The following is a 15,009-nucleotide window of genomic DNA, read 5'->3' as shown; positions in this document are numbered from 1 at the left end:
GCAAAGGCGACCAGCCCAGGTGCCCTCAGCACCCTCGGGGCACAGAGAGTGTCTCCCCCCAGCCCAGGTGCCCTCAGCACCCTCGGGGCACACACAGAGAGTGTCTCCCCCCAGCCCAGGTACCCTCAGTACCCTCGGGGCACAGAGAGTGTCTCCCCGCTCTCGGCCGTGCCGGGGCTGCCGACTCAGGACCGGCCGAGGGTTCCTGAGGGGCTCGCACAAACCCGCTCGGCCGCTGATTGTGGTGGTGTTTGAGGGTCCTCCAGGACAAGGGAGGAGATAAGAATCTTGACTCCCCCTTTCAGAAGGCTGAAATATTATTTTATGATCTCTATTATATTAAAAGAAAATGAGATATTAGAACTACACTAAAAGAGCAAGGAGACATCAGAAAGCTGGAAAGGAATGAATAATAAAAACCTGGGACTGCTCACAGCCCCGACGCAGCTGGACCATGATTGGTCATCAAGTAGAAACAATGCACAGGAGACCAACCCAAGATGCCCCTGGTTGCTAAACCATCTCCAGCCCACACTCCACAGCCACCAGATTGTTATTGGTTCCATTTCTGTTCTGAGGCTTCTCAGGAGAAAAATCCCAGCGAAAGGATTTTCATCAAACACGTCAGTGCCAGGTGATGGCACAGGCAGCATGGGCTGGCAGAGGTCACTGTGTCATCCCTGCCAGCCCAGGTGTCACAGCAAGGAGGAGAGAGTTCACCCTGTGCTCACACTGCAATACAGAGCAATACAACACAACACACACATTAACACAAGATTATAACCTTTTTCTATTTTCATTACTTGTGGATTTATTGTTACAGGACACCCAAAACAACAAAAGCACACAAAAAACAGCACTCATCTACCATTAACACCCCCGTCACATTACACACAAACTCACCGTCCCTCCCCTCACAACTGCTAAATTACACCCCAGCAATCCTTGGTCCTCAGGAACATGGATCCCAGGAGCCTCCAAAAAATCCTCCTGCCTGACGAAATACCCAGTCCCTGGACGGTGCGCGCCCAAACTTTGGCGATGAACGTCGCCTCGCAGACCGACCGGGACCGGGGAAAAAAACCCAGCCGGGGGGCAAAAAAAAAAGAAAAAAAAAACCCAGCCGGGGGTGGCGGTGGGGAACCAGGCTAGGGATTTTTTACTCTAAATTTACAAATGAGTTGAAAAACCTGAAAAGCAAAAGTCACACAGTTAAATCCAGTCAGCATGTGCTCACACACTCAGAGATGAGCAGACAGACAGACACAGACACATGCTCACGCACTCCTCCCATTTAAACGTTCCCTGTGGCTCTTACTCGAGACGCTGAAGAACGCGCTTCCACGCTTCTTCTGGCTGCCGCTCCTCGACGTCAAATGGTAGATTCTGGGGAAATCGGCAGCCTCGGGGACCTGTGAGACGACAGGAAGCGGTCGATGAGTGGCTGACAGCTAGGACTTGTCCCCGCTCTGGACCAATAAATTTTCTACCCAAAATCCCATAAAAGACAGATGAACAGTCAAGTTTTTATAACTGTTCTACCTAACTGTGACTATGTGCCAGGGCAGGGCAGCTCCGACCATAAGTGGTACAACGTAAGTACACACGATATAAGCCGACGCATACAGTGCAAGTGTACATGGAGTGTAAGTACATACAGTATAAGCCAACATAGGTACACACAATATAAGTACATACAGTATAAGCCAGCATAGGTACAAGCAATGTAAGCACATACAGTATAAGCCAGGACTTGAGGTAACTCTCTGGAAGATACTAATTCTTGAGCCCTATACCCTTTGTGAAGATAGAACCTATAGAACTTCTGCAGTCACGTGAGGAGGGTGTAAGACGCTTCCTCCAGAAGTCCAAGAGAATGGCGTGGAAAAAAAGGCACTACCAAAGCCGGTAGTGAGAAGGAAGACGGATGAGAACATCTTGTCCCTTTGAGACATTCCTGTCTCAAAGAGTAAAAATGTAAAGATGCCGGAATAAGGGATATCCGGAAAGGAACGTGACTAGAATATGGGCAATGTGGCACGGAATAGTGCCAATAAAGCATCGAGACGTGACAAAGGCCTGTGACACGTAAGACAATGGACACAGACTACATAACACAGACACAGACGACATAACATAGACACAGACGACATAACACAGAGACGAGTGACAACTGCCTGGCACTGTCCCCGTAGGGACCCGAGATTCCTAACGCAAGATGAGCCAGAGGCTGATGATGCCAAAGGAAAGGAAGCCCTATGATGAGAGCACGTGATGATGAAACGGAACTCGTTAAAACAAGTTAGTGCCACAGCAATTAAGAGGATGCTCGAGAGGCTCGGCGAGCCTAGAGAAGGAAGCCGACTGCCGGGTGACCGTGGCCGTAGCTCCGGACGTGAAGGCGAGCTCCTCGGGGGAAAGATCCGTGACGACGTCAAGTCGAGGAAGGCGGACGACACAAAGTACGCGAAAATGTGGAGATGGGTCGGAACTGCCCTGCCCGGCAAAGGCTCTGGCAAGGCTGAGGGGAAACCCTCTCCCTTTACTTCCAGAGAGCCCGCCCCCCTACAGACCTGTCCCCTAAGCTGACATCTGATGGCCTCCTGTGAGAGTAAAGGTTTTTACCCTTCTCCCAGCCACTGTCCCCGACACTTAGCTTTTGGAAGAGGAGCGGACAAAATCCATCCTCGGTCGGACGTGGACGTTGAGATGCTCTCCGTGTGTGCTTCGGTGCTGCCGTTTCCAAGCTTTGGCTACGAGCCTCCTCAGGGTACCTAAGACAAAACAGAAAACCTGACTATTGCCCTCAAAAACAGTAATCCCCGGGACTCCTCCGCACCACTGCCCCGGCTCACCTCAAATCTTGATTTGACTCCAGAGGGTGCCCGGAAGATACCGGCGAAAAGAAAAGGTACACGCTTAGCATGCTGCTGTGTAACGCTCACCTAGGAGTCAGCCTGCCTAAACTCCAACTCACCTGCCCTCCTCTGTTCCTTGGCATGCCTAGGGCAGCGACAGCACCTGCAAAGAAACAAAGCAGAAAATTTCCTGAGATACTGTGAAAACACAACCTCCCAAATCTGACAAGGATGCCACAACAATACCTTAAGCCTGCACACACCTGGCACGGATATGCTCGGCCAGGATAGATGGCAAGTAGACCAGCTAAAAGACAAAAAAAACAAGAGGAGATGCTTACTACTGCACAAAAACTGAGACATCAGCAATAACAACTGCTTCTGTACGCTACTCAATGCTCACCTCACCCACTCGGCCTTGACTTCCTAAAAAGAGAGACAAAGAACACTGCTGTAACAGCCACCATTTATGCTCCCTCTGCAGAAACAAACAGTGACTGACCTGCTCAGGGCAATCCCCTCACCTGGGATGGGGGGCTCTGCCCTGGATTTTATCCATCTGCATCTGAAAGAAAGTTAGGACTAAAGTCAAAGGGCTGCAGGATAACTTAAGAGCTCCAGATAACTTGTGTCCATCGACACATCGCACCTAGAGTTCAACCACACCCCACATTACAAACTTCAAGTCCCCAGGACTTCTCATATTGCACCAGGCTATGCGGCAGGGCAGAGCAGCTCCGGCACAAATGTGTGTGCAGACACCCGTGACACAGGACAGGACGTGACAAACAACGGGGACACAACATGGACAGAAATCTCCTGGCAAGGAAAATGGCTACGAGGACTGAGAGAATGCAAAAGGAGATGACCGAGGGGAGACCGATGGTGAGCTGATGAGGCTCAGAGAAACCTGGAGGAAGAAGATACTAACTGAATGATTTATTCCAAGAACTGCAAAGATGGATGCCCGAGAATCCTACGGCCAGAAGCCACTACCTGTACTCACGTTCTTTCAAGTCCAAGTCCGCCATAATGGATCCTGGCGGGGCATAGCTGTCCATACAGCACAGAACAAGACCTGAAAAGACATCCGACCGGATGCTTCTAAAGAGACAAGAGAGTCTGATGCCTGTCTGAGATCCCGAGTCCAAAGTTCTATGGCCTGGGTGCCAGGCCGAGGAATGCAGAGAGCACAGATGCTAACAATGATGCCAGGGTTTCTGACAGGCCCCTCAAAGGCCTAAGGTAAAAGACATGACATATGCAAACAACACATAAAACACAAAAGACAAGTGACACAATACACACCAGGACTGCTCTGCCCTGCGCACCTCAGCACTGTGATCTAAAGTCAGGCTTTGCTTTTATGGGGCCTAAGGGGCCGCTTCAGGGACACCGCCACCTCCAAAGGGGAAACAAAAACCCCTCCCAGTAATTCCCAAACCAGCACCCTGCTTTCATCCCCTCTGTGGGTCGTGGCCCTCTACTTATCTCTCGCACATCTGGGGATGCCGGTCTCGGGTGCGAAGAAAGGCCACCTCGTCAGCCGGGAAGCTCCTGCTGGCACCGGGCTGGTGTCTCTTAGACAGCTGTATTAAAGAAAACCAAACATCAGTGCCCAATCTCGGCAGCCCATCGGCCAAAACCCCACAAGTCTGCTACTCACCCTTCTCCGAAGAACGCTCAGCTGCTTGGGCCGCATGCTTCCGGCACGCTCGGAGACCGAGGCCGTCGTCACAGGGGGTGCCTGGGTTAAGAGGAGATGAGGTGATTTGGCATGGCTGAAACCTGAGGGGACCATCACTCCTCCTCCCTACTTCCCCGACTCACCCCAACTCCTTGGCAGGTGCCCAAGGCCACCTGGATGGCACCTTTAAATAGAAAAGTTCTGGGCTTCATCACCAGGTCCTGTAACGCATCCACAGGGCTCACACGTGCAGGGAACCCGGTGCATCGGCCGGCTGGTGACGGGGGCTCGGCAGGCTCCGAGTGGATTGCCTAAACCCCAAAAAAAGAGAATGGAAACTTAGAGCTGCACCAGACACTGAGAGCTGAGCAATAACAACTACTTCTCTCCACTGCTCACCTTGACTGCTGGTATCCAGATTTACTTCCTAAAAAGAAAGACAAAGAACAGAGCTGTAACAGAGTCACCACATACACTTCTGCTGCAGAGATAAACGGTGCCTCACCTGGTTGGGGGAAACCACTCACCCAGGATGGGGCCCTCTGGCACACATTTAAGCCATCTGAATGTGAAAAAAAAGTTAGGACAAGTTATCCTGACACAGTCTGGCTCTTAAGAGCTCCAGATATCCTGTGTCCATCTACAAATCCCACCTAGAGTCCAACTACACCCCACATTACAAAGTCCAGGTCCCCGGGACTTCTCCAATTGCACCAGGCTATGCGGCAGGGCAGAGCAGCTCCGGCACAAATGTGTGTGCGCACACCCGTGACACAGAACAGGACGTGACAGACAACGGGGACACAACACGGACAGAAATCTCCTGGCAAGGAAAATGGCTGCGAGGACTGAGAGAATGCAAAAGGAGATGACCGAGGGGAGACCGATGGTGAGCTGATGAGGCTCAGAGAAACCTGGAGGAAGAAGATGCTAACTGAATGATTTATTCCAAGAACTGCAAAGATGGATGCCCGAGAATCCTACGGCCAGAAGCCTCTACCTGCCCTCACGTTCTTTCAAGTCCAAGTCCGCCATAATGGATGCCGGTGGGGCAGAGCTGTCCATACAGCTCAGAACAAGACCTGAAAAGACATCCGACCGGATGCTTCTAAAGAGACAAGAGAGTCTGATGCCTGTCTGAGATCCCGAGTCCAAAGTTCTATGGCCTGGGTGCCAGGCCGAGGAATGCAGAGAGCACAGATGCTAACAATGATGCCAGGGTTTCGGACAGGCCCCTCAAAGGCCTAAGGTAAAAGACATGACATATGCAAACAACACATAAAACACAAAAGACAAGTGACACAATACACACCAGGACTGCTCTGCCCTGCGCACCTCAGCACTGTGATCAAAAGTCAGGCTTTGCTTTTATGGGGCCTAAGGGACACCGCCACCTCCAAAGGGGAAACAAAAACCCCTCCCAGTAATTCCCAAACCAGCACCCTGCTTTCATCCCCTCTGTGGGTCGTGGCCCTCTACTTATCTCTCGCACATCTGGGGATGCCGGTCTCGGGTGCGAAGAAAGGCCACCTCGTCAGCCGGGAAGCTCCTGCTGGCACCGGGCTGGTGTCTCTTAGACAGCTGTATTAAAGAAAACCAAACATCAGTGCCCAATCTCGGCAGCCCATCGGCCAAAACCCCACAAGTCTGCTACTCACCCTTCTCCGAAGAACGCTCAGCTGCTTGGGCCGCATGCTTCCGGCACGCTCGGAGACCGAGGCCGTCGTCACAGGGGGTGCCTGGGTTAAGAGGAGATGAGGTGATTTGGCATGGCTGAAACCTGAGGGGACCATCACTCCTCCTCCCTACTTCCCCGACTCACCCCAACTCCTTGGCAGGTGCCCAAGGCCACCTGGATGGCACCTTTAAATAGAAAAGTTCTGGGCTTCATCACCAGGTCCTGTAATGCATCCACAGGGCTCACACGTGCAGGGAACCCGGTGCATCGGCCGGCTGGTGACGGGGGCTTGGCAGGCTCCGAGTGGATTGCCTAAACCCCAAAAAAAGAGAATGGAAACTTAGAGCTGCACCAGACACTGAGAGCTGAGCAATAACAACTACTTCTCTCCACTGCTCACCTTGACTGCTGGTACCCAGATTTACTTCCTAAAAAGAAAGACAAAGAACAGAGCTGTAACAGAGTCACCACATACACTTCTCCTGCAGAGATAAACGGTGCCTCACCTGGTTGGGGGAAACCACTCACCCAGGATGGGGCCCTCTGGCACACATTTAAGCCATCTGAATCTGAAAAAAAAGTTAGGACAAGTTATCCTGCAACAGTCTGGCTCTTAAGAGCTCCAGATATCCTGTGTCCATCTACAAATCCCACCTAGAGTCCAACTACACCCCACATTACAAAGTCTAGGTCCCCGGGACTTCTCCTATTGCACCAGGCTATGCGGCAGGGCAGAGCAGCTCCGGCACAAATGTGTGTGCGCACACCCGTGACACAGGACAGACAGGACATGACAGACAACGGGGACACAACACGGACAGAAATCTCCTGGCAAGGAAAATGGCTGCGAGGACTGAGAGAATGCAAAAGGAGATGACCGAGGGGAGACCGATGGTGAGCTGATGAGGCTCAGAGAAACCTGGAGGAAGAAGACGCTAACTGAATGATTTATTCCAAGAACTGCAAAGATGGATGCCCGAGAATCCTACGGCCAGAAGCCACTACCTGTACTCACGTTCTTTCAAGTCCTTGTCCGCCATAATGGATCCTGGCGGGGCATAGCTGTCCATACAGCTCAGAACAAGACCTGAAAAGACATCCGACCGGATGCTTCTAAAGAGACAAGAGAGTCTGATGCCTGTCTGAGATCCCGAGTCAAAAGTTCTATGGCCTGGGTGCCAGGCCGAGGAATGCAGAGATCACAGATGCTAACAAGATACCAGGGTTTCTGACAGGCCCCTCAAAGGGCTCAGGGAAAAGACATGACATATGCAAACAACACATAAAACACAAAAGACAAGTGACACAATACACGCCGGGACTGCTCTGCCCTGCGCACCTCAGCACTGTGATCCAAAGTCAGGCTTTGCTTTTATGGGGCCTAAGGGGCCGCTTCATGGACACCGCCACCTCCGAAGTGGACTGAAAAACCCCTCCCAGTAATTCCCAAACCAGCACCCTGCTTTCATCCCCTCTGTGGGTCGTGGCCCTCTACTTATCTCTCGCACATCTGGGGATGCCAGTCTCGGGTGCGAAGAAAGGCCACCTCGTCAGCCGGGAAGCTCCTGCTGGCACCGGGCTGGTGTCTCTTAGACAGCTGTATTAAAGAAAACCAAACATCAGTGCCCAATCTCGGCAGCCCATCGGCCAAGACCCACAAGTCTGCTACTCACCCTTCTCCTAAGAACGCTCAGCTGCTCGGGCCGCATGCTTCGGGCACGCTCGGAGACCGAAGCCGTCGTCACAGAGGGTGCCTGGGTTAAGAGGAGATGAGGTGATTTGGCATGGCTGAAACCTGAGGGGACCATCACTCCTCCTCCCTACTTCCCCGACTCACCCCAACTCCTTGGCAGGTGCCCAAGGCCACCTGGATGGCACCTTTAAATAGAAAAGTTCTGGGCTTCATCACCAGGTCCTGTAATGCATCCACAGGGCTCACACGTGCAGGGAACCCGGTGCATCGGCCGGCTGGTGACGGGGGCTCGGCAGGCTCCGAGTGGATTGCCTAAACCCCAAAAAAAGAGAATGGAAACTTAGAGCTGCACCAGACACTGAGAGCTGAGCAATAACAACTACTTCTCTCCACTGCTCACCTTGACTGCTGGTACCCAGATTTACTTCCTAAAAAGAAAGACAAAGAACAGAGCTGTAACAGAGTCACCACATACACTTCTCCTGCAGAGATAAACGGTGCCTCACCTGGTTGGGGGAAACCACTCACCCAGGATGGGGCCCTCTGGCACACATTTAAGCCATCTGAATCTGAAAAAAAAGTTAGGACAAGTTATCCTGACACAGTCTGGCTCTTAAGAGCTCCAGATATCCTGTGTCCATCTACAAATCCCACCTAGAGTCCAACTACACCCCACATTACAAAGTCCAGGTCCCCGGGACTTCTCCTATTGCACCAGGCTATGCGGCAGGGCAGAGCAGCTCCGGCACAAATGTGTGTGCGCACACCCGTGACACAGGACAGACAGGACATGACAAACAACGGGGACACAACACGGACAGAAATCTCCTGGCAAGGAAAATGGCTGCGAGGACTGAGAGAATGCAAAAGGAGATGACCGAGGGGAGACCGATGGTGAGCTGATGAGGCTCAGAGAAACCTGGAGGAAGAAGATGCTAACTGAATGATTTATTCCAAGAACTGCAAAGATGGATGCCCGAGAATCCTACGGCCAGAAGCCTCTACCTGCCCTCACGTTCTTTCAAGTCCAAGTCCGCCATAATGGATCCTGGCGGGGCATAGCTGTCCATACAGCTCAGAACAAGACCTGAAAAGACATCCGACCGGATGCTTCTAAAGAGACAAGAGAGTCTGATGCCTGTCTGAGATCCCGAGTCCAAAGTTCTATGGCCTGGGTGCCAGGCCGAGGAATGCAGAGAGCACAGATGCTAACAATGATGCCAGGGTTTCTGACAGGCCCCTCAAAGGCCTAAGGTAAAAGACATGACATATGCAAACAACACATAAAACACAAAAGACAAGTGACACAATACACACCAGGACTGCTCTGCCCTGCGCACCTCAGCACTGTGATCCAAAGTCAGGCTTTGCTTTTATGGGGCCTAAGGGGCCGCTTCAGGGACACCGCCACCTCCAAAGGGGAAACAAAAACCCCTCCCAGTAATTCCCAAACCAGCACCCTGCTTTCATCCCCTCTGTGGGTCGTGGCCCTCTACTTATCTCTCGCACATCTGGGGATGCCGGTCTCGGGTGCGAAGAAAGGCCACCTCGTCAGCCGGGAAGCTCCTGCTGGCACCGGGCTGGTGTCTCTTAGACAGCTGTATTAAAGAAAACCAAACATCAGTGCCCAATCTCGGCAGCCCATCGGCCAAAACCCCACAAGTCTGCTACTCACCCTTCTCCGAAGAACGCTCAGCTGCTTGGGCCGCATGCTTCGGGCACGCTCGGAGACCGAGGCCGTCGTCACAGGGGGTGCCTGGGTTAAGAGGAGATGAGGTGATTTGGCATGGCTGAAACCTGAGGGGACCATCACTCCTCCTCCCTACTTCCCCGACTCACCCCAACTCCTTGGCAGGTGCCCAAGGCCACCTGGATGGCACCTTTAAATAGAAAAGTTCTGGGCTTCATCACCAGGTCCTGTAACGCATCCACAGGGCTCACACGTGCAGGGAACCCGGTGCATCGGCCGGCTGGTGACGGGGGCTCGGCAGGCTCCGAGTGGATTGCCTAAACCCCAAAAAAAGAGAATGGAAACTTAGAGCTGCACCAGACACTGAGAGCTGAGCAATAACAACTACTTCTCTCCACTGCTCACCTTGACTGCTGGTACCCAGATTTACTTCCTAAAAAGAAAGACAAAGAACAGAGCTGTAACAGAGTCACCACATACACTTCTCCTGCAGAGATAAACGGTGCCTCACCTGGTTGGGGGAAACCACTCACCCAGGATGGGGCCCTCTGGCACACATTTAATCCATCTGAATCTGAAAAAAAAGTTAGGACAAGTTATCCTGCAACAGTCTGGCTCTTAAGAGCTCCAGATATCCTGTGTCCATCTACAAATCCCACCTAGAGTCCAACTACACCCCACATTACAAAGTCCAGGTCCCCGGGACTTCTCCTATTGCACCAGGCTATGCGGCAGGGCAGAGCAGCTCCGGCACAAATGTGTGTGCGCACACCCGTGACACAGGACAGACAGGACATGACAAACAACGGGGACACAACACGGACAGAAATCTCCGGGCAAGGAAAATGGCTGCGAGGACTGAGAGAATGCAAAAGGAGATGACCGAGGGGAGACCGATGGTGAGCTGATGAGGCTCAGAGAAACCTGGAGGAAGAAGACGCTAACTGAATGATTTATTCCAAGAACTGCAAAGATGGATGCCCGAGAATCCTACGGCCAGAAGCCACTACCTGTACTCACGTTCTTTCAAGTCCTTGTCCGCCATAATGGATCCTGGCGGGGCATAGCTGTCCATACAGCTCAGAACAAGACCTGAAAAGACATCCGACCGGATGCTTCTAAAGAGACAAGAGAGTCTGATGCCTGTCTGAGATCCCGAGTCAAAAGTTCTATGGCCTGGGTGCCAGGCCGAGGAATGCAGAGATCACAGATGCTAACAAGATACCAGGGTTTCTGACAGGCCCCTCAAAGGGCTCAGGGAAAAGACATGACATATGCAAACAACACATAATACCCAAAAGACAAGTGACACAATACACACCAGGACTGCTCTGCCCTGCGCACCTCAGCACTGTGATCAAAAGTCAGGCTTTGCTTTTATGGGGCCTAAGGGGCCGCTTCATGGACACCGCCACCTCCGAAGTGGACTGAAAAACCCCTCCCAGTAATTCCCAAACCAGCACCCTGCTTTCATCCCCTCTGTGGGTCGTGGCCCTCTACTTATCTCTCGCACATCTGGGGATGCCAGTCTCGGGTGCGAAGAAAGGCCACCTCGTCAGCCGGGAAGCTCCTGCTGGCACCGGGCTGGTGTCTCTTAGACAGCTGTATTAAAGAAAACCAAACATCAGTGCCCAATCTCGGCAGCCCATCGGCCAAGACCCACAAGTCTGCTACTCACCCTTCTCCTAAGAACGCTCAGCTGCTCGGGCCGCATGCTTCGGGCACGCTCGGAGACCGAAGCCGTCGTCACAGAGGGTGCCTGGGTTAAGAGGAGATGAGGTGATTTGGCATGGCTGAAACCTGAGGGGACCATCACTCCTCCTCCCTACTTCCCCGACTCACCCCAACTCCTTGGCAGGTGCCCAAGGCCACCTGGATGGCACCTTTAAATAGAAAAGTTCTGGGCTTCATCACCAGGTCCTGTAATGCATCCACAGGGCTCACACGTGCAGGGAACCCGGTGCATCGGCCGGCTGGTGACGGGGGCTCGGCAGGCTCCGAGTGGATTGCCTAAACCCCAAAAAAAGAGAATGGAAACTTAGAGCTGCACCAGAAACTGAGACCGGAGCAATAACAACTACTTCTCTCCACTGCTCACCTTGACTACTGGTGTCTGGACTTACTTCCTAAAAAGAAAGACAAAGAACAGAGCTGTAACACAATCACCATTTACACTTCCTCAGCAGAGACAAATGGTGCCTCACCTGCTCAGGGGAATCCCCTCACCCGGGATGGGGGGTTCTGCCCTGGATTTTATCCTTCTGCACCTGAATGAAAGTTAGGACGAAAGTCAAAGAGCTGCAGGATAACTTAAGAGCTCCAGATATCTTGCGTCCATCTACAAATCCCACCTAGACTCCAACTACACCCCACATTACAAACATCAAGTCCCCGGGACTTCTCCTACTGCACCAGGCTATGCGGCCGGGCAGAGCAGCTCCGGCACAAATGCGTGCGTACACCGGTGACGCGGGACGGACGGGACGTGACAAACAATGGGCACGAGACACGGACGGAAATCCCTTGGAGAGGAAAATGGCTGCAAGGACTGAGAGAATGCAAAAGGAGATGATCGAGGTGAGACCGATGGTGAGCTGATGAGGGTCAGAGAAACCTGGAGGAAGAAGATCCTAACTGAATGATTTATTTCAAGAACTGCAAAGATGAATGCCCAGGAATCCTATGGTCAGAATCCTCTCCCTAACCTCAGATTCTTACAAGTCCTAATCCACCATAATGGATCCTGGCAGGGCATAGCTATCCATACAGCTCAGAAAAAGACCTGACAAGACAAGACATCTGACTGGATGCTTCCAAAGAGAGAACTTTTGATTGCGGAGCTCAGACAGGTATCAGAATCGCATCTATGGCCTGGGTGCCGGGGCAAGGAATGCTGAGATCACAGATGCTAAGAATGATGCCAGGGTTTCTGCTAGGCCCCTCAAAGGCCTAAGGTAAAAGACCCGAGATATGCAAACAACACATAATGCACGATAGACAAGTGACACGATACACGTCGGGATTGCTCTGCCCTGTGCACCTCCGCACTGTGATCAAAAGTGAGACTTTCCTTTTATGGGCCTAAGGGCCCACTTCTTGGCTACCCTCATCTCCAGAGCTGACTCAACACCCCCCCCCCAGAGAGTCCCAACCCAGCACCCCACTTTCAGCCCCTATGTGGGTTGCAGCCCTCTACTTATCTCTCGGACGGGTGGGTGTGCCAATGCATGTCAGCTTCGATAGGAAGCGGATGCACCGTCTGGGAAGTCCCTGCTGACACGGGCTATTGTTCTCTTAGTCTGCCAAGAGAAAGGAAACCAAACGTGAGTGCACGATCTTAGCAGCATGGCAGCCAAAACACGACAAGTCTGCTACTCACCCTTCTCCTAAGAATGCTCGGCTCCTCGGGCTGCACGCTTCGGGCTCGCTTGGAGGCCGACGCCGTTGTCGCAGGGTGCGCCTGGGTAAAGTGGAGACGAGGTGATTTGCCATTGCTGTGACCTGAGTTGAGCCTCCCCCCTCCTCCCTACCTCCTCCGCTCACCGCAACTCCTCGGCCGCTCCCGAGGGCTCCTCGGATGGGACCGTGAAATAGAAAATTTGAAGGCTTCATCATCACGGAGTCCTGTAATACTTCCATGGAGCTCATATTTGCAGGAAACCCGGTGCATCGGCCGGTTGGTGACAGGGGCCGGACATACGCCGAGTCGATTGCCTAAATCGCACAAACGAGAATGGATGCTTGTAGTTGCACCAGAGAGCGAGACTTGAGCAATAACCACTGCTTCTGTACGCTACTCAATGCTCACCTTGCCCACTCAGCCTTGACTGCTGCTCTCTGCTTTGACTTCCTAAAAAGAAAGACAAAGAACAGTGCTGTAACACAGACACCATTTACACTTCCTCGGCAGAGACAAATGGTGCCTCACCTGCTCGGGAGAAACCCCTCACCCGGGATGGGTACCTCTGGCATAGATTTAATCTATCTGAATCTGAAAAAGAGTTAGGACAAAAGTCAAAGGGCTGCGGGATAACTTAAGAGCTCCAGATATCTTGTGTCCATCGACAAATCCCACCTAGAGTCCAACTACACCCCACATTACAAATTCCAAGTCCCCGGGACTTCTCCTGTTGCAGCAGGTTATGCGGCAGGGCAGAGCAGCTCCGGCACAAACGCGTGCAGACACCCGTGACACCGAACGCGACAAACCGGGGGACGTTAAACATGACACATTAGGCTTGTGGTGAGAGCCTCGAGGGGAAAAGGGAGAGCTATCTGACCAAAGGGACCCCAAAGACACACTAGGTAACACGGTACACCGGACAACATGACGTGGACCGGAACTGCTCTGCCCTGCCCACCTGCACGCTGCCATCAAATGTGGAGTCTCTCCCTTGAGCTGTCCTAAGAGACCTTTTGGAGAAGATTGCTTTTCCCTCTGCTAATTTTTCAATCTATCCCAAGAACTCCCAACCCGCTACTCTCCCATCTCCGGGCCGTGGCCCCTGACTTATCTTTTGGATGATTGGTGATGTGAATCCACGTTGCACCTGAAATGAGTCTGCCTCGGAGGGCCCCGTGATCGCCTCTTAGCCTCTCTCGGTCAGCTACAATAAAGAAAACCAAAACCAATGTATGAGTTATGTGGGCCAAATCCCAGCAAGTCAGCTACTTGCCCTCTCCTGAGTGTGCCTGGCTCCTTCAGGCTCCAGCTTCATCCTGATTCCAAGGGTGTGACCTTTATTATCAGTTGCACCTGGGTTAGAGAAAAGCAAAGTTAAATGGCATTCCTGTGAGTGCAGTGGATGACCTTGTGTGAGGAAAACATGGGAATGCCTCTGCTATGCTTCTGAAAAGCCTTGTGTGGGGGGGCCCTCAAATAAACACCCTTTCTCACCCTGCTGCCTGCAAACCCCCCTGCCCCCCAATAACTCCTAACTGGATACCTGCTCACCCTCCCTCTCCTAGTCACAACTCTCAACTCATCTGAAGCCTCACTCTCAAACATCATTTTTGACACTGGGCAGATTCCTCTTGTGACACAATGAATCTGCTGAAAGAAGTGCTATGCTTGGCACAACCTGGAATCTCTGAAAGCTATGCTCCTCCTAAAAATAATAAAAAAACCAAAATAAGAACAAAACCAGAAATTGCAAATGCATTTTACCACCCCTAAATGCAATACCCAAAATCATGAACTTAAATACTCTCTGTATTCCATGCTGTTTTCTTCACAGTATCTTCCAAGCTTCTGTTGCTTCAGATGCCCAGAAACACCTGCTGAAAACAGGCTGAGATAAGCTGAAAGAGCCTCTTCACTGAAGTAACAGGAGAGCTGTTATCCCAGCACACCCCAGAAAGGGACTGAAGCCCCTCAGCAAAAGCTGGGGTTAATATACCCCT

The 15,009-nt window shown here is 52.1% G+C and overlaps 1 long non-coding RNA gene across 1 annotated transcript; it reads right to left on the bottom strand.

The window, feature by feature from the left end:
* Nucleotides 1-299: 299 nt before the first annotated feature.
* On the bottom strand, nucleotides 300-2,396 carry LOC136571026 (uncharacterized). The gene is made up of 2 exons (XR_010785598.1): nucleotides 1,319-2,396; nucleotides 300-1,190 (listed from the first exon to the last, which is right to left on the bottom strand). It is a non-coding gene; the product is annotated as an uncharacterized lncRNA (long non-coding RNA).
* Between the last annotated feature and the right edge of the window lie 12,613 nt (nucleotides 2,397-15,009).

This window comes from Molothrus aeneus, unplaced genomic scaffold, assembly GCF_037042795.1.
Source record: "Molothrus aeneus isolate 106 unplaced genomic scaffold, BPBGC_Maene_1.0 scaffold_52, whole genome shotgun sequence".
In the NCBI taxonomy this organism is placed as follows: Eukaryota; Metazoa; Chordata; class Aves; order Passeriformes; family Icteridae; genus Molothrus; species Molothrus aeneus.
Note: the sequence above shows the minus strand (reverse complement) of the source record. Positions and strands in the feature narration are given on the sequence as shown.